This window comes from Protopterus annectens, chromosome 15.part0 (assembly GCF_019279795.1).
Source record: "Protopterus annectens isolate FY-2018-M chromosome 15.part0, PAN1.0, whole genome shotgun sequence".
Classification (NCBI taxonomy): Eukaryota; Metazoa; Chordata; order Ceratodontiformes; family Protopteridae; genus Protopterus; species Protopterus annectens.
In genome coordinates, this window is record NC_056749.1 from 499,701,204 (window position 1) to 499,728,325 (window position 27,122).

Sequence of the window (27,122 nt, forward strand, 5' to 3'; positions counted from 1 at the left end):
AAGTGTTGGATTTGACACAAGTATATTCTCAATTATAGTTCATTCTTTCTTATCTCAGATTAATTCTGTCCTTTTCCCATTTTTTTCTGCTGTTCTTACCTGAGTTAATGCTGTTCTGGGTTTGCCTTGTATGTCCTTAAAGGCAGAAGGCAGAACTTCAGAATGTAAGCAAAGCCGCCTGCATGGTGGATTTTGTAAATGCGCAGCATTTAGCTGTCTTCATGGAGAAGGAAGTAATAGAGTCTGTTGAAATGGCGCAGATAACAGAACTGGCATTTGGAGAACTTGTAGATGATGTTCTGTTAAAAATAATTGAGGATGATCCAGGTGACAGATCTGCTGTTTCATGTGATGATATGGCAGATGAATTTTCTGGAAGTGTTGCGGATGGTAATGTAGAGAAGAAAACAGGTGATGTGGCAGCAAAGAATAGATCAGTTAGACCTTATGCAGCAGTGACAGAAAGGGAAACAGGAAAGCAGCAACAAACTGAGAAGGTGGCTGGTTTTGTGCAACAGATAATGCAGTAACTAAAACGTATGCTGCAGTGACAGCAGGCAAAAAGGAGAGCAGTAACAAACTCTAAGTGAAACTGTTTTTAAAAAGAAGAGAAAATGACCTGTGAAAATGTGAACAAAGAATGACACTTTAATAGACACATATATACTGGACAATTTGGTAACTTCTGTGTTGTAAAGCTAAAGAAAATTGGTCTTTTATGTGTACTGGGTGAGACACGTTTGCTTAACATTTGAAATTGATGGACTAATGATGGGATTTCTGGAACCATGTAACAAAAATAAGGACAATTATCCATAGAACAAGTATTTGTTTTCTGGTAGTTACTTAAATGTTAATAAAATTTACTTTGCAATTTAGAACACATGAAATGGCAGCAGATGATAAAAAATGCATGCAGGGTCTGTGTGAAACCTTTGATAATACTGTAAAAGTTAAAGATAATAGAAACGTATGGAATGGATGGTGGAGGCTGGAAGGGGTCTATATTATATTCTCGAAAGCCGGCAATATCAAAGCTGATACTGTCAACACAAGAATAGCAAAAGCACACAACATCAAACGTGTAAACAGAAATCTCCATAAGGGGAGATTTCCGTTTACTGCAATGTAGTGCTGTCTCAGAGTTGGTATATTTAAGTAGTAGGGAGTGTGGGGGTCTTTCTCCCCTGCTTAAACTCATTAGGGTACTTTTTTCTTTTTTTTTGTTGTTTTTATAAGTTCGATGTTTAAAGACATCGATCATATGGTGTTTGATATTTTCACCTGTCGATCTTATAATATAGACCCGTCTGGAAGCTGTTTTGAAATGTAGAAAAAAATTGTGAAACACTTGCCAAGTGTTAATTTTGTGGCTGGCCATAGAGGGACATTAAGATAAGCTGGCCAAGCAAAATCATGTTTCTTTTCTGGGAACTTTTCTCACTTAATTAATGGTTGTGACAAAGTAGAATGTAATCAGTGTGGGAAAAAAGGGTGTACAGCAAGATATTTGCCTGGATTCAGGTTGTATATAAAAAGTCCAAGTAAAAACAGAAGACACAACCCTCAAACACAACCAGTAACAAAAAACACGGGGTTGCAAGGAGTCACTGATACCAAACACGACTCAGCAGAATACTTTTAATGTCACTTCACAAGTAGATGTTTATAAAAAGGAACTTTTTAGATGTATTTTCAAGAGCTAATAGTAAATAATGAAAAAAGAATGGGAAAGTGAAGAAAACATACACAAGGAAGGACAAGAGGCTTGGGGAGAAGGTTAAATAAGCAAAGAAGAAACTGTAAAAGAAAAACTATGAATGAAAAAATAAGGAAAGTGGGTGCATGTAAGTAGAGGTCAGAAGAATGACTTAATACTAGCTTTTTTAATGTTCTAGCCAATTATAATTCTGAGGATCAGGGATTATTTGTACATAAACCCAGCAAAAAAAATTATTGGAAAAAAGAGTAAATAAATAAGAAAACAAATATGTAAAAGGATTACTCCTAAACCTAAAAAGAAGGAAAAGCAATAATTTTCAAGTATTTGCAGTAAATTTGCAGTAATTGTAAACAGTAGTATTAACACTAAAACGATAGGGATACTGTTACTCTGTTAGAGGATGTAAGATTCCTGACAAAAGAAGAAAAACTGAAAACTGAAAAATTGTGGGTTGGAAATATAATATGGCACTTAGGAACAGAAGCTTGTTCTCGAGTGGCTGAGTTGTGTCAGAAAACAGTGAACATACTAGATGTAATGTTAGTAAGGATAGGAAGGTTAACTGTTGTGGATGTGAGGTAGAGAGAACATGCTTAAAGAATTATAGCATTATATGTATATATAACTAGCAAGTAAAGAGAGAATATGTTTCATCAAATATTAGACTATCTGGTGGTTAATATGAAAATTATAATTACAGGGACTTTGTGATTTAGGATAAAATGAAGAAAGAAAGGGAAATATGTAAAACAAATACAGGAAGTGATAAAATGTGGTAATTTAGCTGTGTGGAACAAAAGGCAATAGATTTATAACAGGGGGGTACTTGGATCTGAAACTGATTATTTTGTATTAGAAAATGGGCATCCTGTAGATCGTATGCTGATTGGTGAATGAACGTTCTCCAGCAGGGTGTTAATTTACAGGTAATACCTGTGGTGGAACTCGAAATGAAAGAAAGGCATTATTTTACACTTGTTACACAGCTCTTTTACAATTTAGTGAACATAAAATAATAAAAACATAGAAAACTGTGTATGCTTTTATATTTGTGTGAGAGTATATGCGTGCATGAAAGTGAGAGTGACATTGTTCGATCGAGCCATTATTTGACACACAATAAGCAGTGTTTTTGCTGTTTAGCTAGTGAAAAACTGCAAAAAAATAATAAAACTAAAATGTGTATTTATTTATGCTTCTGTCTGCGTGTGTAAGTGTATGCATCCTTGCATGCATGTAAGCAGAGTGTGTGTGTGTGTGTGTGTGTGTGTGTGTGTGTGTGTGTGTGTGTGTGTGTGTGTATGTGATCTGAGATCAGCAGCCGCAGTTATGAGGTGTATGCATACCTCTCCCTCTCAACCTCTCCCTTTGTGAGAGGGAGAAAAAATGAGAAATCGATCAAACAGTGGCAGCAGCAGTTAACAGTTTGCATATCTCTCAACCTATTAGCTCAAAAAATCTGGATAAAACCTAAAATAAAATGGGACTAAAGGCTCAAAAATATGAACATATTTTAAATATTGCTCTTATAAAATTAGAAAGTTTCTTGAATAACAGGATTTGGGTTAGCATGTACTTGCTGAAGGAAATAAAGTCTGAAACTCAAATGTGTGCCATTATTTAATCACTTCAGTCCCCAAAGATTGGCAACCAACCACACATTTTAAGAATATGGGACCAAAAAAATGAAGTAGATATCTGGATATTTTTTGTAAAAGTTATATTTTGAATGTAAAATACTTCCTCCAACACCGTTTACATATACTACAGCAAGTTTGAAACATTAGGCGGGAGGAATTATTTTACATCAAAAATATATAAAATGTAATATAGTAATGAAAAGTAAGTAAAAGACAGCAATTTTACAGAAAGTTCATTCTCTAAGTGCAATAATGGCCTCCAAGGTGGGTGTTACTACATATTATACCATGACCCCCCATTAATATTCCAAAACATGCACACTGATTGGCCAGCATGCACGTTGTAAATCGACTTATACTAATGGAAAAAGGTCTGGTCGCCCGGACTTTTTCCATTAGTATAAGTTTCTTTTAAAACACTGTCTCGTATATGTTAAAAGAGTTTAACATAGCGACACAGGTTTTAAAAAAGCAACGGAGATCTCCGTTGCTTTTTTTAAAGCTGTCTCGCTATGTTAAACTCCTTTAACATAGCGACACAGTGTGTAAAAAGCAACGGAGATCTTGCTTTCTCCGTTGCTTTTTTTTAAACCTGTCTCGCTATGTTAAATGGGTTTAACATAGCGAGACAGCTTTAAAATAAGCAACGGAGATGTCCGTTGCTTATTTTAAAGCTGTCTCGCTATGTTAAACCCATTTAACATAGCGAGACAGGTTTAAAAAAAAAAAAAAGCAACGGAGAAAGCAAGATCTCCATTGCTTTTTACTGTTTCACTATGTTAAATGGGTTTAACATAGCGAGACAACTTTAAAATAAGCAACGGACTTATTTTAAAGCTGTCTCGCTATGTTAAACCCATTTAACATAGCGAAACAGTAAAAAGCAACGGAGATCTTGCTTTCTCCGTTGCTTTTGGCCACAGCTCTGATGTACTGCGTAGGCATGCACAGTACATCAGAACTGCCGTGGATACCAGCCAGCTGTGGAAGGGCAGCAAAGAGGCATTATACAATGCCATTATTTAAGAAAAGTAATTATTTCTTTTCTTAAATAATGTCATAGTATAATAGCATTAACCCACGCCTGGGTGTGGGTAATGCAGGATTTACCCACGGTTGTCTTTGTTTTGTCCCTGGGGCTTCGCCCTCGGGACCAAACCACGCCAACCGTGGGTAAATCCTGCATTACCCACACCCAGGCATGGGTTATTGCTATAATAAATGTCCTTCCAGGGGTGCAGAGCCCCTAATACGTAACACATGATACACAGTGTACATTTTTTAGCTGCATGATGCATAATGGGAAGTTTCTTCACTTGTACGTTAAAATGTTACACATTGTGTTTAATTGTGGAGCAGACTGCTCTACCTCTGAATACACTCCATGTTCTGTGGACTATGATACATAAGTCTTTTTTTTAGGATGAAAATCCTTTAGAAGAAGCTCTCTTCCTATGCCATGGATTTATTATAATACTTTGCATATAGGTGCACAAGTGTGATAAAATCTATTTATTATCAGAATGAAAGAGAAGGATGGACTACTTCATCAAATTTAGCTAAGACCACAATGCTACCTGTAGTATTCTGTTGCACAGAAGACCCCTTAAACCCCAACAGTCGAAAAATATTACCAAAATGTCTGTGAACATTTTTTGATTGAGAATAAACACACCAACATTTATAAAGAATATTATATCACTTTTAATATTAATTGCTGTACGATATACTGTATATGTATATATAGGAAATCTAAACTAGATGCTTTCACTAATATACCACATGTGCACTGATTATTTTAATATTACAGTATAGAAGGCAACCAGTCAAACTGCTGGTGTTTGCTGCTGATGTGCTGGTATTTTAAATCTTCTGATAATGAGCGTCATTAAAGCAGTTTTGAATATTATATACTCATTCTGTATATGAGTAGCTGATGTCTAATCACCATTTTACCACTTATAAAACAGTAAGGTGGAAAAGCTACTCGCAAATCTAATAGTTCTTCGCATGATGGTATATTTCCTGTTGCCATAGGAAGAGACCTCTATCAATTATAGGGTTGCCATCTTTTCAAATGCCCAAAGTGAGACATCTGTGGTACAAACGTCAGATTTTGCAGGCTGAAATATACCCATGGCCAGTACAAAGGACAGAACTTCACTTTTTTGCCTAAATAAAAGCTTATTCTTGTAGCATTTTAGTTGCTTATTCTGTTTCTTATAAGATTTAGGTGTTTCAGATATAGAATAACTGTTTTTATGCAACTATTACATAAAATATAGGAAATAATTTTGTCCTAAAATCTCAGGAAATTTGCCATTTTTACATTTTTTTTGCAGGACATAACTGCCCAAAGAGGGACTGTCCCTCGCAAAGTGGGACAGGTGGTAACCATAATCAATTACCACTGCTTCAAATGTCTACCCAACATAATGATACAAAGTGAACAGACAGATACTGCCATGTATACCAACAATTTCCATTCCTAAATACAGATTATGAGTAAAATCTTTTGGCGGAATTAATGAAGAATGTGCCCCATGAAACCAGGCTAGTGCAGAGTAGAGAGGCATGCCAAAGCCCAGTGTAATTCATAAAGAATGCTACACAGTGTGTTAAGACCTTGTGCATAATCTTATTCCATTATGAAGCATAAGGGCTCCATGCATGTTGTACACGAGCAAATGATCTCAACCCCCCAGGGTCATATGTGATTTAAAGACACTATACCGTTTGTTTATGGGTTGGCCTTAATTACATATGTTATTCCACTGGCTCCAAGTACCTACAGTCATAGGAATAAACCTCTTAAGAGGCCAATGTGGAACACAAACCCTAGCAGTGTGTGAAAAACAATCAAAATGTGGAACACCCTATTTTCGCACTGTGCAAAAATGCACCATTTCCATAGAGCCTGGACAAATCTGTCTCAGTGTAATATTTCTACTATTACATTGAGACATTGACAGAATAAGAGAATGTGAATTAATATACATTTTCTGAAATAACAGAAGTTTATAATTCTAGTTTGTCATTTAAGCATAATTCATGATCTTTTCTCCAAAGTCATCAGTTTTAGGAAGGACTAAAAGGGACAGAGGTAAAACTGAAGTGAAAATAAGGACTTGTTAATATCTAAATAAAATAAGGAAAGTAAAGTGAATAAAAAATAAATAGCGAAATGTTTACACTAATGTTTACTGAAGAGCCCTACTGCTGTCTGAGCTACAGAGTGTACATATTCAGGCACTTACCTCTGACCCATTAGGGGAACAAAGCAGCTGCAACCCAACACAAGTACACAACCCATCAACAGAAGACATTCAGGAAGAACAAAAAATCCAAAGTTATAGTTCCCAGCAGCAGTCAGCAGCCCAGCACCAGCACTACCACAACCATCCCACTCCCAGTTTGAGTGACAAGGGAAATCTCAGCCCTTTTAGTTTTCCTTCAGGTTGTTGGTGGTTTGGTACACAGTCACTGCATAGCTTTCAACTGTCCAGATTTTTGCACAATGTGAAGATTTTTTTGCCTCATATTTTTTGTCTGTTCCTCATAAAACTTTTTTTTTGGGGGGGGGGGTCATTAAGAATTGAAGTCACTAAGTAATTATAGACATTCCAGATTCATGAGTTCATATCCTTCAGAAAAAAAATGCATGTCAATGCAGAACCTATTATTTGAACAATTTTAAAAGTGCATTGTTTAAAATCTACCACTATTTTTTACCCTTTGTCCTACCATTATTTTTGCCATTGTCCAGATGTCTGTACTAACAGGTTTAGAGGTATGTTTCCGACTGCTTTTAAAGAATTCCACTACATACTAATTTGCATTTGAAAAGAGCCTATTCAGTGATATCAGTTCAAATCCGTGCCAGATACCTCTTCCACCTCAAGCAGCAACCAAAATATAGTTTGTAACATTTTATCTAAACCCTTTCCCTTATCCTTTGCGTAAGAGTCTCCAACAGTCCTTAAGTTCCTCCTATCACTTTTGGTTTCAATGTCCATTAACTTATTTTACAACCCATCTGAGTAGCCTACATATTTTATTTTTCCTCTAAAACCTTAATAGTGCTTTGCTATGCTGTAATTCTTTTAATGCCTACTTCTAAATTTTCAAGCACATTGCATATTATTTGCAACTTTTGAGCAAAAGAGTTCATGGCATTATCCTGACTCAGATTGCAAATAAGGTTGCAGGAGGTAGCAACGTTTTTAAATTAAAGAGAAGGGTCTTGATGCATCCTATTAGGCACTTCACTAGCAAATGTAACTTCCACTACTTGTAATATTGTCTGTATTTCAGTCAGCATTGTTCACTGTACCCAAATGCATTACAGTAACTGTCCGGCATCTCGTTACCAAGTCCCGTACACTGTGTCTTGAGTCTTATCCAGCCATGGTACAATAAATTGAATCCTCAGGTCTGGATAAAAAAAAAATGCACACAATGAAAACCACAATGGCCTTCTTCAAAATCAAAATGGTGCCCTATCTTTCTCTCTCTCTGTTCCCTGCAGTACCTATTTTAAAGGTATTGCATTGGCACAAAAACTAGTAGAGGCACGCAACTGACCGAATCCTCTGTACCCTCAATAGCTCCCTTTGCCTTAAGAGCAGTGACTTGATTGGCTTGTATACTACAATGCCTTATATAAGCCAATCTACAATCTCAAAGTGGAGCTACCATTGTTCAATGTGGAACAGCGGAACTGTCAGCTAAAGTAAGTCGATGATGAATGCGGAGCATTCAACGCAATCTAAAGCACTTTATTGCTCAGCCTATAGTGTTTGTTGTATATCTTACCTTAGTCCCCATTCCCTACTGTTATGTTGCTCAGCTTTTAGAGGTGAGCAGCAAAATCAGCACTTAATTAGAAAAATGTAGTAGGAAAAACCCTAACAGCAATAGAATTGTCTGTGGTGCAGGCAAATCTGCTACTTCAAAGACATTGCCTGTACCTACACGTAGTGATGTTGCCTAGTTCATACCAATGGGAGGTCTTACAGCATGCTATCATTTCATTGCCATTTTATGATAATGATTTGGTGTGAAATGTCATGTCTACTCAACAGTAAATCTTTTGAAATGACCGTGTAGCATGATAGCAGAGCACAGTACAGAAGGGAGCAGCAACTGAGTATGGTATGTTAGACAAAGGTATAATTTACTTAGTTGCTGTAACCTGGACTCATTGTGCCATTGCCAAGCCTCCAGAGTGCATAACACAAACTGGTGTCCTGTGCTCTGTGGTGCACATTTCAAATAAATTCTTATCCATTTGTATGCCGCCTCTGATTACTGTGACCAATCTTTATAAATGTAAGTAATGCAGATGGTGTACCAAACACAGTGCACAAAATGCATTTATACACGATGTGTTATGTTTGTGGAATAGCCTTGAACACTTAGGAGTCATTAAAGCCCTGCACATTGTTTCCATTTTGTTATAGTTACTCATTTAATCATTCATTTGACTTTAACTGGAATAGAATAGTGACCGAGCTAGGCAGTTTTCTGATTTAGCCCAGGGTGTGCATTAAATAAAGTTACACAACCTCAGTTAGTTATGTATAATTAATATAGCAAGTTATTTATGCAAACACAAAAGGAAACAAGGGTTCACTTTTCAAGCTCCTTTGTACTGGTTTGCATGTTGACAATGATACCTAAGCCAAACTAATCTTTCATACTTGGTGGTTTTCAATACATTGAGAATGAATAGCCTTTTCTAGCACATGCATTACTTATTATTCGTTGTTGTCACAAATGCTCATAGATTTAAGAAAATGTTCTGTTACTTTTATTATTTACATTAGAAAATCAAATACCAATGGCATTTTCAAATTAGTATATATGTAATTATCTGCATTTGATCTGAGTTGTACCTGATAATGATCCTTAATGAGCCCACCTACACAGAAAACAAACAAAAATAAGTGGCACTGATGTTAAAGCATTTTAGAATTTACTTTTACACATTTGACACACTGTAGGTCTCTACTGTAAATATAATCAAGCTTGTGTCAAAGTTGCGTCATACTGTTTCAAAATTCTACAACACAAGCTCAGTTTATCACCACTAATAGCAGTGTGACAGGAGCAAACACCAAGGATTACTTATCTGTCGTGCATACATCTGAGCTTTTTGAATCTATTTTCTAACAAAATTAGTGTGCATATTAACGGTCAGGCATACGAGTGAAGGTATTAAAAAATAAATCATCATAAAACAGGGACAGCTCATGCACTTAGCTATTTAGAAAATAATTGTTTGCTATATCACAGCATTACTTTTATATTTACTTTCTGTGCTGCTTAGATCAATTTCAGCTCAGTGAACCACAATAAAGCCTAATAAATTGCAGCAAAATATTTTTATTGCCTGTAATTACTAGAAGGAACATAGACAAGTCTGTTTGTAGTAAAACCAATAACTCTAAGCTCACTGATTTGAAATAAAATTGAATAAGTAGAACATACTTATATTAACTAGGGCTAACTATTACTGAATGATATCATTTTGTTTTGACAATAGTGTTGATGTGAAGGATATCTATTGATAATTGTTATATCCATGAACTCTTTAGACATATTCTGAATATTTCCTCAAAGTTTCTATATATGGATATAGTCTACAGTCTATATCCTCTTGTCTTTGTTTACAATCCATGAATGACTGATGGAGCCATACCCCTCAAATGTCCAGATTTTTGCAGAATGTCCATATTTTTGCCAAATGTTTTTGGTCTGTTCCTCATAAAATGTGTGGTTTTCTGAAAAATCACAGAGGGTTGAAGTTACTAAGTAATGACATGCATACGGGTTTCAGAGTTTGTTTCCTTCGGAAAATGTATGCTAACACAGCTGCTGTTATTCTAGCAACTTTATACGTTTCTAAGAGCAATATTTAAAATATGTACCTATTTTTGGGCCTTTGTGCTCCCATTATTTTAGGTGTTGTCCAGATTTCTTATACTAAGAAGTTGAGAGATATGCATGGAGCATAATATCCTGCTTTGGTATCACATTAATAAGTGCAGCACTATTGTCAGAGGTAATGCTGAAATGCCAAGGCCTTAGACCTCCCCAACTTTCCCTACAAGGCATACTTATTTCACCAAAAATATTATGCATTTGTTCACAGGTACTTGCCAGGCTGCTCATCTGTGAGGATCCTAAGAAGCCTAACCCTGCATTCCCATGGTAGTTATTAGCGCTAGTATTTTGTAATATTAATATCCAAAGATGAATAGGGGAAGCATGGAATTATCCCACATATACACGTTTCTCCTATTTATGAAGGCCAGTGATGCTAAATGAGTGGTTAACTTGCAGTTACCCACCCATTTGTCCAAATTACATTTGAACAGAGAAACAGAGAAGTGCTCTGTTTTATGTGGCGTGAAAAATGTTACCATAGGACTGCTATTGTCTGTGATACCTATCTATCTCTCCATCATGTTCTATTAATTTTGCAAGAGTGTTTTTGTTTTCTTGAGAGTTAGATATGTTCCTGCACCCAATAGGATAATGATGTTTGGCTAAATACAGCTTTAGCAATTTCAGACCATGTACACTTTGCACAGTCTATGGGAGTTTTTAAATTAAGATGACAAGCAAACTGCCTCACATTGTTATCCCAGCAGGGAACGTGGAAAGGACTAAAAGAGAATTACTACATAACTTCTCTGAATGAAAAGCAAATATATTTTTCAAATACATTTTAACATTGTTCACAACATATCTAAGAGGACGGTAATGAAGAACATGCAATATGTAATATATATATATATATATGTGTGTGTGTGTGTGTGTGTGTGTGTGTGTGTGTGTGTGTATACAGATTGTACAACAGAACTTTCCAGAGCAGGGCTGGTGGCAATGCCCACTGCAGGTGATACTGGAGATGTTGCGGTGACGGCTGCAACTGAGGATATAAATGATGAAGGTGGCGAAGGTGGTAGTGGGCCATCAGGACTTGGTAGTGGAATGGGTGCTGGTCTGGATGCTGTGGCATGAAAACACAAAACAATGCAGAGAAACAAGCCAGAGGCAAATAGATGTATTTAACAGACAGGACAGCATGAAATAGGATGGGGAGAGAAAAGTAGAAATATAGTGAAGAAAATGCAGCCATAATCTTATACAGACTATGTTACATTTACTATAATATAATGAGCAAGAAACATCCACCCCACAGTTACCATGATAGGGCATTATACAACTCTTAAGGGACTTGAACCCACAGCCATCATTACAAGCAGGTCAGAAGGATACGTTTTACGTGTGTCACTTCTTCTGCAAGTACATTAATGGCTGAAGTAAAGCACAAAGTAATGCTCTGTGTGACACAATTGTACATATACAAAGAGAAAAGGGAGTCATATTTACTGTTAATGTGTAAAAAACAGCTCGTACATTTGAAGGAATAAGAAACAGCAGTCCCAAAGCACCACTAATGACAGGCAAATAATTAAAGGTGGAAGTGAACCTGTAGCCAGTATCACCTACAAACTGAAAGGCAAAGCATTTACATATGGAGCTTCTTCCGCAGTCTAAGTGCAGGTGTCAGTGAAACACATGGCAATGGTATTTGTCACATAGGTGAAGAATTAACGAGAAAACCTGCAGCTCACATCAATGTTTACATCATAGTGTTGTGAATACATTAGTTAGGATGACTCAGATATTCACTGGAAATTATGTGCAGTACCACAATGAACAATCAAGGTGTGGATGAAGAACCCTTTTTCGTCATTTCATGTATTGTATATGTCAAATATTTGGGCTGTTGAGCTACCTGCACAACTGACTAAATGTTGCAGTTAAACATGCATTACTGTCAACCATCCAGACATACGAGTGAAATTTGTACCAATGACAAGAAGACTACAGCTCACATGAAATGTAGCAGAAGGACTGTAAAACACAGCAAACATTATGGTCAGCCACCACTGATGCCAAATTAGTCTATTGGGGAGGGGGGAGAAAAGCCACTGGCAGCATAAGACCATGACAGCAGCATCTTTACATATTGAGCTACATAAATGTAAGTCTGTAGAAGCATTCACCCACGGACATATATAGCACCAACCATTCATAGTGATAATGGACAATATTGAGCATACAACCTATGTGCTAATACCAAATAAATCAAAGGTTAATATTTGTGCCCCTTTATGCAGAACACTCCCTATATAGTCAGTTGCACTCTGTGAAATAGCAAATGCCCCAGTCTTTTAGGGCAATAAATAGTTTGCAGTCATATTAAACTATTACCTTTGTACCTGAAACACCTTTATCTTTAAACTCTTTTTTACTGCTTGTAGTTATGGCTACTCATGCCAAATCTTATGTTTTTAAAAATAAAGTACCACTCCTGACACTTGATAAGGTGCCAGTCCTATGAAAAGTCCATTCCTGCATTACCTACAGCTATAAGAACTGACTGGCTTCTTAATATATATAATCTATAGTGCCTATAACAGCTATAATAGGTATACTTATGTCAACACTCGCCGAGGCACGCCAGCCTCCTCCTGTATAGCTGCATGTTATCTGCAATTGCTTTGGGGACTGAGGAGAAAGAAATGGGAGGGCATTAGAAATCTGCATGACAAATACTGGCAGTCTGCATGTGGAGGTAAGCCAGAGATTACTAACAAGTATGTAGGTGGTGAGTGTGCCCTCATCTCAATCTCTCATCAGCTCAGGAGATTGGGATTATGTTTTCTTAGGTTACTGGAGTGTTGATAACATTGTTTCCCCATTCCAGGGCATTCCAGGTTCATGTGGTAAGTAACTGGTGAAGCTGTTCCATGACTCTGCTTTACTTTGAGTGCCTTCAAATCTTTCAAGCAGAAGCCTTGCACTGTAGTTCTGGTGTAGTAGGTGGGATATTCAAGGGCTTTTAAGTCTATCCACATAGGAAATATTGTTTACTCCCTGTATTTTCTTTGTGAGGAACCTCTGAGGTTACTCCAGCTGCAGTACGTGCCTAGTCAAGTACATGCCAAACTGAGCATTGTACTCAAATATTGGTCTAATGAGGGCTGAGTACAGTGGGACTGTAATTTCTTTGGATCTGGATACCATACCTTTACTTATACGTTGTGCCACAATGAAGAACTTCCTCACCACTGTGCCCACAAGATAGTCAGAGTTCAGGCTACTATCTGTCTGTGTACCTAGATTTCTCACCTCCAAGTCTACACTTAAGAGGTGTGCTATGGTTGTAATTTGCAGGGGTATTTGACTTCCCAAAGGGTATGATATTGCATTTTTTCACATTTAGTTTTAGGCTATGTTTCTGGCACCAATCATTTGTCTAACCTAGACCCTCCTAAAGGATATCTGCATCATTTGGACTCAATAATTGCCCTCAGCTTGCAGTTGTTGGCAAACATTGTCATCCAGAGGCCTTCCACATTAACCTTGACTTCAGAGAAGTATATTTCAAACAGGAGTGGTTCCAGTACTGAGCCCAGTTGCACACCACCAGTAACTGGCCTCTTGCTGGATCTGGATTCACCGACTTTAACAACATGTGTCCTGTCTGTGAGCAAATTGAATATCCATAATGTGACATCGAGATGTATGCTCAGTTTTGTGAGTTTATTTATAATACCAAATTGTGTCAAATGCCTTGTCCAGGTCGAGGTAGGAGGTATGTACTGTTTTGCCCTCATCCATGGCCTTAGTGACTTTCTCAAAGAAATCCACCAGATTCAGTAGGCATAACTTTCCTTAGGAAAGACAAATTGGGTCAGGCCCAGCGTTTGGAGGTTTCCTTTATCGTTATTTATCAGGCCCATGATTATTCTTTCCACAGCTTTAGATATAGGACTAGATAAACTGATGTGTCCGTAAATTCCTGGGTCAGTAGATGGTCCCTCTTTATGAAGAGGGATGACTTTTGCTGTGTCCCCCACTCTACTGGGACAAAGCCAGTCCTGAGGCTGTGGTAAAACAGAGACCCTAAAGGGCCTGTAAGTCCTTATTTAAGCTATTTAAGAGACAGGCAACCTCCATGCCCCATGCTATGTTTTTATTCCCCCTTTCCCCTCTTCTTGTCCCCTCAGCTCTTTAGCTCTTTCTTGAAAAAAAAAAGCCTTCCCACTCCCTCAGCTCATTAAAGAGCAAAATAAAAAAAAAAGACTTTTTCACTTTTCATTTGTATCAGTCATCCTTACCATACAGGGCTGAAGGCTGAATTGCATTTATTATTTCTGTACCATTTTTCAGAAGAGCAACATGAGGGCTACACTTTCCAATTGTGACCCCTACCACTTTGTGCACAGGGTAGCCCTTGCTACACTTCTGCTTGGTTCTGTGCCTACCCACCTCCTCCTGGCTAGAACTCTCTAGTCTCATGAACATCTGTCAGTAACCTTATTGCTACTAGTGGTTATTTACCTTAATCATCTGTTGAATTTTCCTGTATGCCTGTATGCTAATGATCTGATTTTTTGCATTACTCTCAGCAGTAGTCTGCAGCTTTACATAGTACTAGGCACCTAGTGCAGATATCTTTGTTGTATCTCCATACGTTTCTTTTTGTAAATATTGCAAGTACTATATACAGCTAATCTAATTATGCCTATAGCATCATCTGTTCACAAGTAAGACAATAGCAATTCTTTGTGCATAACATGGAAATTGCTGCTGTAGCCTTATAAAATGTATTTTTGGGGTTGTTTTTGGAGCTTTTATCCCAGGCCTCTGTTGAAAAGCGGGCTTTCACAGCCCAGATGGATTTTTCAGGTAAACAAATGCAACTAAACAAAGAAATACATTTATCTGTCTGTCTATCATCAAGAGTCAGTATGAGAGGAACAGACAGCAAGGATTATCTATCTGTGGTGCATACATTTTGACATTTTTGTCTGTTTTTTAATAACAAACACCCTGATAATCATCTGTCTGCAAGGTAACTGTCTGGCATATAAGTGAAGGTACCATGAGCCAGTTAAATGATTAGTAAAATAAATGGTCATAAAACAGGGGCAGCTTGCTTACTCAGGTATTTAGAAGATAATTGTTTATTGTGTCATCACTGAATCACTTATACATATGTTCTGTGCATCTTGGATCAATTTCAGCTCAGTGTACCACAAAATAACCTAATAAACTGCAGCAAAATATTTTATTGCCTGCAATTACTGGAATGAACATAGACAAGTCTGTGGTAAAAACGATCACTGTGCTCTGTCAGTCACATCAAGTTCAACAAACAGACACATAGTTATGTTAGCTGAAGATAATTATAATTGCATTTGTTTATAATATGTTCTTTTGACAATAGTGTTGATTATTTGGACATCTGGTGCTAATTTTTGTATGCATGAACTCCTTACATATTACATATTTTCTAAATGTTTCCTCAAAGTTATATTTCTTTGTAGCCTAGGTATCTTCTAGTTTTACTTTACACAAGTAAATGATGGTGCTTTATATTCTCGTTTGGCATCACTTCAGGTAATACAGCTCTGTCATTAAAGAAAATGCTAAAATGTGATTGCCTTCCATGCTTTCACAGGCACCTATACCTTTTTCACAAAAATATGGCTATTTTTTTATTTCATGATTTCTCTCAGAAACAAATATAGTTTTCAAACAGCATTGGTTTAACCTGGTGCTCAACATGTCTAAGAGGAGGCTGTTAGGCAACAGACTCTCCTCTCTCGTTAACTCTGTCTCTCTATGTATGTATACATATGGGGTCCCCGCAGAATGTTGAGTGTGTGTTTGGAGGACAACTGCCTTAGGTGACCAGTTATGATCAATCGGCTAAGCAGCTGGTCAACTGCTATGCAAGACTGCACAATTCCCATGGTTGGGGAATATGCCCTTATCTTGTGTTTGTACAATCTTTGAGTTAGTATATACAGTTTAATTAGCAGGGGGTGTGGGGGTGCAAGGGGACCCTCTCCCCTGCAAAATCATGATTTTATTTGTATTTTTATTCTGAAGTTTTTCATGTGCCAAGGCTGTTTCTCAACACATTTGTAATAGTATGTTCACGTTGGCATTTTTGATGTTTTGCCAGTTGTAGTAAATACTTCTCACTATTTCCACATAGATATGTATATGTAAGATGAATAATATGCAAAGTTTTCATAGCACCACTTAATGATAAAAACTGATTAGTACAGATATTGTTGGCGGAAATGTACCCAAGCTCACAAAACTGTGCACAGAGCATAAAAGTTAAACATGGGTCATTAAAGTCAGAAAGTAATGCATGCACTCAGTGCTACGTATACATTATATACCAGCTCCAAACTTCAGAACAATTGTAGAGAAATGGCATATATCCCATCTCCACTGTGACAGCAGTCTCAGACTGGCAATGTTGATCAGCCAACCAAATTAAGCTAATAAATCAGCTGTCAAACATGTCGATCATTTTGGAAGAACCCAGAGCATTACTTCCTGATTGTTGAATACAGATTAGTCAGTTTGAAACTGAATGGTAAAGTTTCAGTGGCTAACACATTCAGAGTATGGAGTACTTCAGAAACAAGTAAATTGTCAAACAACAGTATTAATCAGGCTTTCTTATCTCCCTTGTGCAATCACAGAGTTAATATATAGAGAAATGTGAGGATGTTGGGGGACTGTCGTCCAAGGGGTTAGTTCCCCTGTAAAAACTCTGTCTCCATTTGTGTGTGTTACATACATACTATAACCATATTTTAAAAAAAAAGAAACATGGACACACTGTAAACCTTGGCATTACACTGTTTTATTCTACTAGGAACATCAGTAATCTAGGCTTATTTCATAAGAAACTAGAAGTTGCAGTTCAAGGCTACTATGAATATACAGCTTCAGTAATACTGTTGTTCAGAGTAAAGCAGAGTACATCCCGTGTACTGATGTCAGAAAACTAACAAGAAAATTAGGAAACAGACTGCATAGCTGTATGCCTTTAGGGGAGATGAATAAAACAGATTTTTATTGGTAGTAAACAAATTTCTGAAAGCAGGAAAGCAATACGATAGTATTTTGAAGGTAATTTTTAACATCTTATTACAAGATGACTAAATGCTTGAAAGTCAATGATTGCAAAGTCTCATCACTAACAGTCAGTTCACAGCATAAACCACTGGTTGCTGCAATCATTTGAAAGCAATGATCAGAGAAGGATCCAAAGTCAACAGACACTAGGCTAAAGACCTGGAAGTTGACTGGAGTGGAAATCCAAGAATTCAAGCAATTACTTAGGGGTCTAGCACCTCAGGAAGAAGAGGAAATAAGGAGAAGATGAAGAAGAATGGCAGCTCATCTAAACAGCATGTGCGAGAACTACTCAACGCAAGAATGGAAATAAGGCATTTAAGGAAAGCTAATGGTAGAATGCAAGTCTACACAATCATCAGACAAGTGTTGGAAAAAACAGGATATAGAAAAAAAAAAACAGACAAGACTAATAAGGAAAACTGGTTGGCTAACAAATAGGCTAACAGAGGAATTTCAGTAGCAAAGAACAAGGCATAAGAGGCACTCTACTGGCTTCTGGAAAGTAACTCAGTGGATGGCACAGAGAAACTCTATCAGGTTGCAAGGCAAAGATAGAAAGATAAGATAGTAAGACACCCTTAATAATGGATGCCAGCAACAACCTATTCACCAATGCATGAGATATCAAAGGTAAATAGGAGGAGTACTTTCAGCAGCTTCAGAATGAAGAGAAACCTAGAGAAGACATACTACCCTAGACACAGCCTGTGATGAAAGAAGAGGAGGACCCCACACTAGAAGAAGACAAGAAAGAACAGCACTAAGGAACATTAAGTTAGGGAAAGCAGCAGGCTTGAATGATGTCACAGCATATATCATCAAGATGTTGGGTGAGATAGAAAATGGCTTCTGAGGGTACTCATAGCAGTATGAAGAGAAAGACATATCCCAGATGACTAGAGAAGAATTATACTAGTGTCAGTGTATAAGAATAAAGGGGACATTCACAACTGCGGGGAGTACACAGGTATCAAACTCCTATCACACTGCATGAAAGGTCTATAGAGATGATTGATAAATGAGGTGGTAGAACGTAAGATGGAGATCAGCAGTTGGATTCAGATTAGGATGGAGCACAACCTTCTCAACGTGTGCAGTAAGACAGAGAGCTGAAAAAATGCTAGAGACGTGCAAAGAGTCCAACCTGGGCATTCCTAGCCTTGCAGAAATATATCACAAGGTTAATAAGAAAGCGTAGTCCTGCAGAGGCAGAATTAGTGCAGACTATGTATAAGGACATAATGACTCATGTATGGACAGTACTCAGTCTCACAGATGGGTTTCCAGTGGAAGTGGGTGTGCATTCAGTGTTCATTGCAGGGTACACTGCTTGTTCATACTGGTGATTAATTCCATTAGCAAACAGGTTGGAGGAGAAAGATCAACAAAGTTCTTTATGCAGACAATGTAGCATTATAGGCAGACTATGAGTAAAAACCTGAGTAACTGATAGGGAAATGGAATGCAAAAGTGAAGGCACATGAGATGAACCTGAGTATAGATGCAACAACTGGTTAAAATCAGAAGAAAATGAGAATTGAGCTAGAAGTGAAATAGTGGAACAGGTTAACAGCTTCATATAGTTGTGAGGGATGGTTGAGGAGAAGGGAAGAGTGAATGAGGAGGTCAAAGTGCAAATCAGAGGGGTTACAGACAACTGGCACAGAGTGTTAGGGGTAGTGTATGACAGAGGAATGCCAGAAAAGCTACAAAGTAAGGTGTATAAAACAGTGGTGTGACCAGTACTATTGTATGGTACAGAAACCTGGGCAGTAAAGCAGAACAGATGAAGAAGTTATGGTAATTAAGTGCCTCAGAAGGGCGGTAGGATGCATACTGTGGGACAGATGAAGAAATGAGGACATCAGAGCAGAAGACCAGGTAGCTCCAATTGCAGAGAAGGTCAAAGAAAACAGTGGTTTGGGCACATGCAAAAATGCAGAAGACAATCTAATAAAGAGAATTTAGAACGTACACGAAAATGGGCAAAATGTACTGAGGGCATCTGGCACAGAGATGGATGGACTGCATGAGAGAGGATAGGAGAGTGGCATTGAGTTGAGAGAGATGATGACAGCTGACACAACGCCCCGCCCCATGTACAAAAATAGGAAACAGGGGTGTAGCGATTCTAATGATAAGTAAATGTAGGAAAATATGGGAAATTATTTTAGTACTGAAGAACTATAGTATATTAATAAAATGTTTGATGCAACCAACACCAGATTCAGTACATGAACCATAAAATAGACGGTCGGGGTAGATATGCATCTTTCCAAAGACAAAACAGTTACACAAAATATGTAGTTACACAACTCTCATAAGTATGATGACTCTCTTCTATTTTAGATCTGGAGTTTCAGTCCTATACATCACAATTTTATACATTAGGAAAGAGTTTACTAACTATCAACTTTGTTTAAAACTTAAAATTGGATTGCAGATTTCAACAGTGTAAACATATGGAAATCCAGCTCTTAATTTCAGCCATCTCTTTTATTGTTTATTCAGCAGCCACTAACCCTTTTATTTTTTATGTATTTGCCCACATCTGTCATTTAGAAGAAATGACAACTGACAATAGGAAAGGAAAGGATGAACAATACATATATGCCAAACAAGCATAAACACTTTTGAAGACTGCAGGCAAAATGCACTCAACTATCAGGTTTTAATTTCTTTTTCCAAAATCAAAATGACTGCAAGTTTAACCGTTATATTAAATTAACAAAGTACATAAAATGAGAAAATAAATTAAATGACAGCTGTAAAAAGCTAAAATCATGTGAGCAGAACAGTACTGAATGATTAAAAACTATACAAAATGCAAAACACTGGTTTATGGAAACACTAGTACCATGTAACCTTCACATATTTTCATAGCTGCAGTCGTACCTCTCAACCCTTTTAGTGCAAGAATTCTGGACATAGTCAAAAATAATGGAGGAATGAGAGCTAAAATAAGAGAAAGAGATTAAAATTGCTCTTATAAAGTTAAGCTTAGAATTAGCATGTATTTTCTGAAGTATATGAAGTAATTTGCCAGAAAGTGACTAATGGTATCAGTTACACAACAGAAATATGATGCAAAAATCTTGAATTTCTCTCAAATTCTGGACAGTTGAGACTTATGACTGCAATTACAGTAGGTAACTATTTGAAATGTCAGGATATGCTCGAGCAAGTCCCATAATGCTCAGACTGAATGGCCATAAAAATGGAGTTACATATATTAAGTCTGGCATGATCATTTCTCAGAATATCTCCTGTTCTCCAAGTTATGAAAATCTCTGAGTTAGCCTAATATATTTGTATGTATATAGGTTCAGGGGGTGTTCCCCTGCAAAAAAAAGAAGTTTAAAAGAGAAGAATGATGTTTGATATTTGCTCTTCTCCTGAATTTTCAGTGTTTTTTTACAGCATGTTTGTACTTGGCGTTATGAGTGCCAACATTTCAGTAGGATGTCACTACAATGTTGCAGTATATATTGATTATAAAACACTAACATCCTTAAAGAATATTTCTAATGTATACCTTTCCACTAGTATTTCAGAACTTCTATAACAGTAAGATAAAAATGTATCGTGTTTTTTGAATATATATTATAAATAATACAAACCACAATATTCTTTTTCTTACTGTTATACATGGCTGTTTGCATTTCACATTGAACATTGGCCAAGTTGCCTGTAACATAGTCAGTTTGCTGAGATTCTTTTAAGTGTAGTGGGTCCCACAATTTTTGCTATCAAATAACTTATAAAAGCAGACAAAAAAACTTTTAAAATCTGTTTATGGATGTTTAATAATATGTGGAGAAAAGCACAAGTTGTCAGGGATGTTAACTCTAACAAGTGGGCGAAGTATAATTAGTTTGATCTTATATCAGGGGATAAGGGCAAATGACTATAGAATACAGTGTTCCTGGGATCAAAGTTTGTTTGTTTGTGTCTTTTCTGCTTTTCCCGGTTAGGAGTCTCCACAGCGGAACTCCGGTCCGCTAATAATTGGCAGTAGAGTTTTACGTGCTGGCTTGCCGGGCCTAACGCACGGAACGCCTGTTCATGCATGTCGCCACACAGAAGACGCTCTGACTGAGAATCGAACGGGCAACGTCTAACTGTGAGGCGACAACGCTACCGTTGTTTCTGGGATCAAAGTCATATTTTCAATTAAATATGCTAATGTTCCCCACACATAAATTAATAAGTTATGTAGTGAGATAGGATGTAAGTTGCCAGAAAGGCATCTTAACAGTATTAATGTATGTTATCTAATAAAAAAAAAAAATTATTGGTGCCTAACTGATACAATCTTTCAAGGAAGCAGAGGAGAGTAAGATCACAATGTGAGCAATAACTGGGCATCTAGGATGAATAACAGACTTTGTGTCTGGTGGTGTATGCTGCAGTTGTTCATCATATGATTCTAACAACATTGTTGGTGTTCATACAGTCCAGATAATGTGTACAGCTCAACCTGGTCATGAGGGCTCCCCTGCTTAAACATAATAGTCGAGATGCAAAATGATAAGAAATTACCAGGATTTTGAATCATTTTGTGATGGTTGCAAGTAAGAAGATGAACATGTTGCTAACATCTGAGGATTGAAAAGGATTAACTTAGTACATTAGCTGTTGAATTAGATTATTAACTGGGGATGGAAGGTATAGAATACACTTTTGGTGGCATAATATATGTATTAAGCAAGTGTGTGAGTAAATGGAGGTGTGAGAAAATGAATGGAATACACAATGATTTAAGTGAAGTATGTAAAATACGGGGATTTGGCAGCAGATGTAACAGATAAGCTTAAATGATGCAATAAGACAGGCAGAGAAAAGTTCTGTACAGAAACAAGAGAGGGAGGAATATGTTTAGGAACAGGTCAGAAAAAGACTGGAAATATTTAAAGTCTTGGTGATTCATTTAGAGGATGTTACACAAGTAACCCTGAAAGCCATTGAAGCAGCAGTTCATCCATTCAGCAAACCACAGCATCTCCCCATCTCATATATGCCCTGTCTGCCTCATTCACCAGGTTATCTATAGTGTTTTCTCATTTCATATGTACACTGTCTGCCTCATTCACCAGGTTAGCTACAGTGTCTCCCCATCTCATATATGCACTATTTGCTTCATTCACCAGTGTAGCCGCAGTGTCTCCCCATCTCATATATGCCCTGCCTACCTCATTCACCAGATAAGCCACAGCATCTCCCCATCTCATATGTGCCCTATCTATCTCATTCACCAGGTTAGCCACAGCATCTCCCCATGTCATATATGCCCTGCCTGCTTTATTCACCCGATTAGCCACAGCATCTCCCCATGTCATATATGCCCTGCCTGCTTTATTCACCCGATTAGCCACAGCATCTCCCCATCTCATATATGCCCTGTCTGCCTCTTTCACCTGGTTAGCCACAGCATCTCTCCATGTCATATGTGCACTGTCTACCTCATTCACCAGGTTTGCCACAGTGTCTCACCATCTTATATGTGCACTGTCTACCTCATTTACCAGGTTAGCAACAGTGTCTCCCCATCTCGTATACTCCCTGCCTGCCTCATTCACCAGGTTAGCCACAGCATCTCTCCATCTCATATGTGCACTGTCTACCTCATTCACCAGGTTTTCCACAGTGTCTCCCCATCTCCTTTATGCCCTGCCCGCCTCATTCATCAGATTTGCCACAGCATCTCCCCATCTCATATATGCCTTGCCTGCCTCATTCACCAGGTTAGCCTCAATATCTTCTCATGGCATATATGTACTGCCTGCTTTATTCACCAGGTTAGCTACAGTGTCTCACCATCTCATACATACCCTGTCTGCCTTATTCACCAGGTTAGCTACAGTGTCTCGTCATCTCATACATACCCTGTCTGCCTTTTTCACCAGGTTAGCTACAGTGTCTCACAATCTCACACATGCCCTGTCTGCCTTATTCATCAGGTTAGAACCAGCTTAGCTACAGTGTTTCCCCATCTGCCTCATTTACCAGGTTAGCCAAGGTGTCTTCCCATTTCATATATGCCATGTCTTCCTCATTCACTGGGCTAGCATTTCATATGTTCACTGTCTGCCTCATTCTCACAGCACCCACAGAGTCTCCCCATCTCCTTTATTCCCTGTCTCTATTCTTCCCTGAGAGCCATAACAGAGCTGTCCCATCCCATGTATGTCCTACCTGACTTCTTCAAAAGAACAGTTGCAGATAATTCCTATTTCATGTAAGGCCTGTCTGCCATTCCCCAGAACAGTTACAGAGTCTCTCCTTCTTATGTATACCCTGTCTGCCTTGTACCCCATATTAGTTACTGAGTAACTCCATTTCATATATGCCCTGTCTGGCTTGTTTCCTTGAGTAGCCACAGTCTCCCCATCCCATGCATGGCCTGCCTAATCCCCCACACCAATCACAGTCTCTGTATCTCATGTATGCTTTGTCTGCTTTGTTCTCTAACAGTTGTTGCAAAATCTACCCATCTCACATATGATCTGCCTACCTTGTTCCCAAGCTTAGCTACAGAGTCTCCTCCTGTCACAAGTGTATTGTCTGCCTTGTTCCCTAAAGCAGTCACAGCAATCTCCTTATCTTATGTATACTATGTCTAGCAATGTTCCACCATAGCACTCTCAGAATCTTCCCATCTCATGTATGTCCACTCTGTCTTGTTCTCCATATTTTCTGCAGAGTATTCCCTTTGTCATATATATGCACTGTCTGCCTTGTTTCCCCAGACCAGTCAGAGTCTGTTTCATTTATGCCCTGTCTGGCATGTTCTATCATAAAATTCACAGTCTCCCCATTTCATGTGTGCCTTGACTCCCTTGTTCCCCTAGACCAGTCATTGAGTGTCCTTGTGCCATGTATTCCAACTCTCCTCTGCTCTCCAGAGCAGCCACAGAATCCTTCCATCTCATGTCTGCTCAGTGCCCCCTGTTTGGCAGATCAGTCCCAGAGTCTCGTCATTTGTTCCACAGAGCAGTCACAGAGATACCCTGTCTCATGTTTGTGTTTCACTTTTTCCTCAGAGCAGTCGCACTGTCTCCCCATCGTTTGTATACCCTGTGTACCTTTTCCTCCAAGAGCAGCAACAGAGTGTCCTCATCTCCTTTATGCCATGTTCCCCCAGAGTATTCCCAGAGTGTCTGCATCTCAGTTACTCCTGTCTGTCATGTAACACAGATTAGCTACAGTCACCCAATCTAACATATGTACTATCTCCCCTGTTTCCCAGATCAATCTCAGATTCTCAACATTTTATATATACCTTTTCTGACTTGTTCTCCAGAGCAGTCACAGTTTCTCCCTATGTATGTTTGCCTTGTCTACATTTTTCTTCCAGAGCAGCAACAGAGTTCCCCATCTCATATATGCTCTTTCTCCCTTCCCCCCAGAGTAGTCATAGTGCTTGCATATCACATGTATGTGCTTCACAACTTGTTCTCCCAGATAAGCCATAGAGACTCCCCATTTGATGTATGCTCTGTCTCCTTTGTTCCCAAGATCATTAACAGAGTCTCCTCATCTTATGTATGCCCAGTCTCCCTGTTCCCACAAAGCAGACACAGAATGTCTCCATCTCATGCGTACCTTGCTCCCCATGGCAGTGGTTTGGTTTGAAGCTCCATGGTAAGAAGAAGAAGACAGGGAGCTCAATACTATAAATACAGTGGTGTAGATGAATGAGCAGACATTAAAGCATTTTATTCACTTATGACAATGTTGGGTCTGCTGAAAGCTATGCTGCTTATCAAGCTGAGATCTCTCACACATAATGTTGCATTCTTTTCTGGATAGAGATTGTTTGTAGAAAGCTAACTGGTTGTGCTCTTTCAGGTGGTGATGCAGGCTGAGTGACTTTGCCTATTTCATCACCTGTAAGACACTTTCCTCTAAGGAATTTGCCTTATGTATTTGTTGGTTTGTTTATTTGTTTGCTTGTTTGTCTGCCTGTCTTTTTTTTCCAGTAAGGTTTGACTGGGCAAGGGTCATTTTCAGTGGTGGCTTGGGGAAAAAAGCTTCAGTGAATGACATTTACATTTACAATTTCTTTTATAGAACTGCCCCCAGCTGCTGTGTGTTTCTGGCCCAGTGTCCTGGCTAATCTCTCCAATCTGAGTACACTGCTCTAGGACACAGAAACTAACAACCTGAAGAACAAGGACCCTGTCCAAACTCCCTTCAGTCTCCACAGTTGAGCAACTTATCCCTGTACTTTCTCAGTAAAGGGAGCATGAAACTCTCCAATCTGAGTACACTGCTCTAGGACACAGAAACTAACAACCTGAAGAACAAGGACCTTGTCCAAACACCCTTCAGTCTCCACAGTTGAGCAACCTATCCCAGTACTTTCTCAGTAAAGGGAGCATGGAACTCTTCAATCTGAGTACACTGCTCTAGGACACAGAAACTAACAACCTGAAGAACAAGGACCTTGTCCAAACTCCCTTCAGTCTCCACAGTTGAGCAATCTATCCCTGTACTTTCTCAGTAAAGGGAGCATGAAATTATGTGTCTAAAGTATCACGGCCAGTATAGCCTATAACTTATTATTAGATCTAGGTGGTTATAAAGTGCTAGCCAGGAAAGCCAGCAGCTTTACTCCCTCCCCACTCTGTAACCAGTCTAATCTACTTTTTCCACCATTTAAAGACACTCGGAACCACTACTCCTTTTCTTGCATTAGGAACCTAAACTCCCTCCTTTTTTATCCTGCTTACAATAAATTAATTTGGGCCACCAGGTGGCAGACTTGTCCCTTAGGCATTGAATCATAGTTCATAGTTCATAGTTCATAGTTTTGTACTAAGCTAACTGCCCTTGCGAGCCATTTTAAGCCTAGCCAATTATCCCTTGTGAGACTCAAACCCTGCACCTTGTGTTTGTGGTAAGCAAACAAACACAGCATTAATTAAGCCACCCTCCCAACCCATCCTTCTCCTGACCTGTACTACATCTTTGCTATATACTGTTTATCCAGAGACTTGCTATTAAACTGAAGCCCATAACATATATTTCTTTTTATGGTTAGCTCTCGCACACACTCCAAATAGCTGTATTATCTACTCTTTTAACTTTATTCCAGTATTTAGGGTTACCTACCTACTGTAATCCCTGCTTCAACTGATTGTTCTTTTCAGCTCCTTTCCTCTCTTGTCTCTACCCAGCCTGTTCACCCTGCGGGCTCACTCTGCTCCCCTACCCTACCCCCAATTCTCACCCACCCCTACTTCTCCAAAGCTTGCACATCCTCACCACACCCTCTTCCTCTCCAATCCAATCACAATAGTCATCATGTTAACATTCTACATACATCTCTCTCTAATCACCCCTGGTATAGCTCCTCCCCTTTAAAGAACACCAGTAAGCTTATTAGTCACTATGCAAACACGACCTTTACAAATCCAACTAAGGCTTCTATTCATTGTCTTTCTCCTACTTTCTCTAACAACAACCTAACTGTACATATATATATATATATATATATATATATATATATATATATATATATATATATATATATATATACACATATATATTTATCAACAACAAAAAAGTGGGATACAAGTCCAACCAATTGCTTCAACAGAGATACTATTTATTTGACAACGAGCAGAGAATAAAAATGTAAGCGCTTTTGCAGTGTGTCCCACTGCTTCCTCAGATGTATACATATTTGAAATGGAGCTTCCACTTACATACTGTTA